At 34.6% G+C, this 5,464-nt stretch overlaps 1 pseudogene; it reads right to left on the reverse strand.

Moving 5' to 3' along the window:
* Positions 1 to 1,672: 1,672 nt before the first annotated feature.
* Positions 1,673 to 1,773, reverse strand: LOC143640961 (U6 spliceosomal RNA; annotated as a pseudogene).
* Between the last annotated feature and the right edge of the window lie 3,691 nt (positions 1,774 to 5,464).

Consider the following 5,464-nt stretch of genomic DNA (forward strand, 5'->3'; position numbering starts at 1 on the left):
TTTTGGAAAAAATAAGTGTTTAGAATAAAATGTCGTATGATAAATATCACTATGTACTTACTGCTTCTGAATCTCTGGTAAAAATCAAGTAGTCTTATAAGTACTGAAAAGTGAACTGGGTAAATTGGCATTCATAAAATGACTCAAACTCTTTACAGAAATAACATTTGTATCTCATTGTAAAAAAATCAATACTTTTCAGAAATAAAAATAAGGAAATATCTCTAATCTCAGTGTAACAGGAGATTAGAGGAATGTAAAAGGCATCATTCAAGGACATTGTCTAAATGTTTTCACATAGATCACTGTTTATATCCCACTGGATATGGTGTGGATGCATAAATCTGTGTAGTGGTAAAGGAACCCTAGTAGTATTACTATTATCATATCATGTCCCTAAATGCCTAAGAAAAAGTCAGGTATACAAATGTAAGTGGGTTGGCTTCAGAACAGGACTTTCTCATGGTACTGTGTTTATAAGTATATTCATGGGCTTCCCTCTTTCTGTGTGTATCTTATTCACCACAGCCCCAAGTGAGGAATTCCTAATGTTACCATTGTTACTAATATTTATTTGTAGGTTTGAGAATTGTTACATACAATTCTCTTTACCAGACCAAATAAGAGTCCAAAGTCCATACACTTTTTTTTTAGAGAGAGAGGGAGTGAGGGAGAGAGAGAGAGAATTTTAATATTTATTTTTTAGCTATCGGTGGACACAACATCTTTGTTTTGTATGTGGTGCTGAGGATCAAACCCAGGCCGCACGCATGCCAGGCGAGCGTGCTACCTCTTGAGCCACATCCCCAGCCCCCATACACTTTTTAAAACCTACAAAATAAAACACTAGATACTCGTACTACATTTTTTCCATATAATTATGACCTAATACTAGATATTTCATTAAGAGTAAAAACATAGGAAATGGTTTAGCTTATAATAATTACAAATAGTAAACAATGTTAAATATGAAAAATAAAGAAAATAACTCTGATAGTAGAGCAAGTTTTCTTTCTAGTCCACTCTCTAAGTTCTTGATTCTTCTCTCTAGGATGACATTCTTTCTCCATTGTGTATCATGACCCCTGACATGCAGGGGGAGGAGACAGTTGGATTCTTACCCTTAGCTTTCCATGGTCATATATCCGATAAACATTGGAAAGTTTGCCTTTTCTGAGATTGGTAGAGATTTCATAGCCCATTCCACATTGTTACAGTTTGGGCTTGGTGGTAGCTTTAAAATAAGCCAATTTACGACATTTTTGGCAATAACTTTTCCTGAAAAGCATATTCAAATTGTATATGATTTTAGTCTGTTGTAATATTTGTAAATAAATACAATGAAAGCTTTCATCTAGACAGATTTTTTCATTTTATTTCTTTTTAGTTATACATGAAAGTACAATCTATTTTGACATATTTATGCAAACATGCAATATATCTTATTCTAATAAGGATCCCAGTCTTGTGGATGTACAGTCACTGTGTTATAATCACATATAAACTTAGCAATCTTATGTTAGATTCATTCCATTTCTTTCCTATTTCTATTCCCATGCCTTTTTTTGATTCTCCTTTGTCTAATCCACAGAACTTCTATTCTCCTCACACTTATTGTGAGTTAGCACATATCAGAGTAAACATTTGATGTTTGGTTTGGGGGGACTGATTAAAAAATATGGAACACTTCATCAATTTGAGTGTCATTCTTGTGAAGGGACCATGTTAATCTTCTATATAGTTCAAATTTTAGTATATATGCTGCCAAAGTAAGTGTTAGAAAGATTTTTAAAATTTGTGTAATCTCTTTCTTCTTCTAGACTCTGTGCTCTATGTGTTTTCCTTTTGATATAGTGGTCATATTTGGTATCCAGGTCATAATCTTTATATAGAAATACATATCATTTAAGATTGTGGCTAGGCAGACTCTCTCTCCCTGGTTGCAATTTGAGATGAAGGTGAAGTTTCATAATTTCCACCATGAAAGTTTTCACATATTTTGACAGTAGATTTCAGGATGAAAAGACTTGTTTACAAAGATGTGTGGACTTTCTCTCTTTTATTCCATCTACCCTAGGCATAAAACTTGCTATTATTTGCAAGACTGTTATGAAAAGCTTAAAAAGTCAACATAAAGCACATTTTGAAAATAATTTTCATTTTCCTTAATGTTACAAAGTTAACTGTGATATATCTTCTAGGGTAGAGCAAATGAACATTCACCAAAACCCACAGAAGCTCAATAGCTCTCCACTCTGTGGTCCATATATTTCTACTTGTCTCCACTTTATCAATTCTAAAGTGCAGACTTACTTTAGAAGAGGACTCCTGCTACCAGACTTCATATCTGTGAATTTTGTGTTTGAATATGCAATCCAGTGCCATAGAAATAGTGGTTTCAAATCTAAAATTTTATATTACTCTGACAGTAATAAAGACACGTAGGCAATCAACTCAGCAATCAGCCAAACTGTTCTCAATTTCTACTGCCTCATGTCCATTAAAGATCTCATCCCCATGGTCCAGAATAAAATGCCTGCCATCATGTTGGTTAATTTTGCAGCCATGTAGAACATGCAAAAATGCACATCATCTGCTCAGTGGGAGGTTTCTTGGAAGAAGTTGTTATTTTGCAGTTCAGTTTTTGTTCTCTGGCATATGCCACTCTTTGACTAAAAGTCAGATGACAGATATATTTTATTTCAGTTTGCCATAAGATCCACCAAAAATTAGGAGTTCCGTATGAAAGTTAGGGAAATAGGGGAGACACTTAGCAGTCTCTACATGCATGATTTAATTATTCTTTAAATCCACCATATTTTACAATCACTTTAACCACTATTGACATAACCTTTACATGATATTAGGAAGCTGTATAGGGGCTTTGACCCTTTTGACTTGATGCTTCTTGGAATTTAGTTTTTTTGCTTGATAATTTTTATCCATTGTTGTACCCTCTTTTTTGTGATATTTCATGGATCTGACCTTAAATGAAAGAATAATAAAAATAAGTTGTCTTGGTTATTTAATTGTCAGACATTAAAGATAGATTGAATTGAAGAAAAACAAATTTTCCATGAACAAATGGAAACCAAACTACTTGACCAGATCTTTGCTGTTGTGGCATAAAATGTAAAAAAAAAAAAAAAAAAAAAAAAAAAAGCACAAACATATTGTGTGATATGTAACTTACTCCTCAGTTCATAAGAAATGGAAATTATTTTGATATACACAATTGCAAATGAATATTTTCTCAGAGTTCTTTAGAAAGTAAATCTATTTTGTGATCTATGAGAACACTGGCAGTTAAACCTAATGTTTCTCTTAGTTAAACAGTATTTATTTTGCATTTATACTGCTACAAATGCTGTATTATCCAGCAGAGCTCATGATGGTCTATATGCTTATATGTCTGCTTCTTTGGGCCATTATACTTGTGGCTCAAGATGCAAGTTTTTCCTAGCTATTAGGGGAATTTAACACGTCTTTCCAAACCTCAAATTTTGAGAAAAATCTGTTCAGAAATTTGTAAAACTGAAAAAATTATTATAATTCTCCAACAGGAAATGCACCATACTAATCAGCCTAAAGAAGCACAAGAAATTCATAGGTATCAAATAGAAAGTGAGAACAAAAAGCCTAACAGATAGTTCTAAAGGTTAGGCTCAACCTTTCCAAAGAGATGGAAAAGACATGCTCCAGGGAGGGCAGGAGGGCAGTCATGGTCTAGTCAGTTTTCTTTACATTCCTTGTTAAACAGTGTGTCATAGCGAGGTACTGGCTTCGATCCTCAGCACCACATAAAAAAATAAGATATTGTGTTCATCTAAAACTAAAAATAAATAAATATTTTTAAAAAGGGTGTCCTTGGCCCTGGTTTGCTGCTTAACATGTGTTATTCTTGTGATCAAAATAATTTATATATATATATATATATATATATATATATATATATATATATATATATATATATATATATATAATTATTTTCATACAAGGTCTCATCAAGTTGCTAATGTTGGCCTCAAACCTGTCCTGGCCTCTTCAGTCACTGTGATTATAGGTATGTGCCACATGCCCAACATACATAGTATTCTTTTTTTTAATTTTATTTATTTTTTTTAATTAATTTTTATTGTAGGTTGTTCAAAACATTACATAGTTCTTGATATATCCTATTTCACACTTTGATTCAAGTGGGATATGAGCTCCCATTTTTTACCCCATATACAGATTGCAGAATAACATCAGTTGCACAACCATTGATTTACATATTGACATTCTGGTGTCTGTTGTATTCTGCTGCCTTTCCTATCCTCTACTATCCCCCCTCCCCCCTCCCCTCCCCTCTTCTCTCTCTACCCCCTATACTGTAGTTCATTTCTCCCCCTTATATTTTTCCTCCTTTCCCCTCACTTCCTCTTGTATGTAATTTTGCATACCCCTGAGGGTCTCCTTCCATTTACATGCAATTTCCCTTCTCTCTCCCTTTCCCTCCCACCTCTCATCCCTGTTTAATGTTAATCTTCTTCTCATGCTCTTCGTCCCTACTCTGTTCTTAGTTACTCTCCTTATATCAAAGAAGACATTTAGCATTTGTTTTTAAGGGATTGGCTAGTTTCACTTAGCATAATCTGCTCTAATGCCATCCATTTCCCTCCAAATCCTATGATTTTGTCATTTCTTAATGCAGAGTAATACTCCATTGTGTATAAATGCCACATTTTTTGTATCCATTCGTCTATTGAAGGGCATCTAGGTTGGTTCCACAGTCTTGCTATTGTGAATTGTGCTGCTATGAACATGGATGTAGCAGTGTCCCTATAGTGTGCTCTTTTTAGGTCTTTAGGAAATAGACCGAGTAGGGGAATAGCTGGATCAAATGGTGGTTCCATTCCGAGCTTTCCAAGAAATCTCCATACTGCTTTCCAAATTGGCCGCACCAATTTGCAGTCCCACCAGCAATGTACAATAGTACCCTTTTCCCCACATCCTCGCCAGCACTTGTTGCTGTTTGACTTCCTAATGGCTGCCAATCTTACTGGAGTGAGATGGTATCTTACGGTGGTTTTGATTTGCATTTCTCTGACCGCTAGAGATGGTGAGCATTTTTTCATATACTTGTTGATTGATTGTATGTCCTTTTCTGAGAAATTTCTGTTCAGGTCCTTGGCCCATTTGTTGATTGGGTTATTCGTTATCTCATTGTCTAATATTTTTTAGTTCTTTGTATATTCTGGATATTAGGGTTCTGTCTGAAGCGTGAGGAGTAAAGATTTGTTCCCAGGACGTAGGCTCCCTATTTACCTCTCTTATTGTTTCTTTTGCTGAGAAAAAACTTTTTAGTTTGAGTAAGTCCCATTTGTTGATTCTAGTTATAACTGTTGTGCTATGGGTGTCCTATTGAGAAATTTGGAGCCCGACCCCACAGTATGTAGATCATAGCCAACTTTTTCTTCTATCA

Source organism: Callospermophilus lateralis, unplaced genomic scaffold (genome assembly GCF_048772815.1).
Source record: "Callospermophilus lateralis isolate mCalLat2 unplaced genomic scaffold, mCalLat2.hap1 Scaffold_79, whole genome shotgun sequence".
NCBI classification, from domain to species: Eukaryota; Metazoa; Chordata; class Mammalia; order Rodentia; family Sciuridae; genus Callospermophilus; species Callospermophilus lateralis.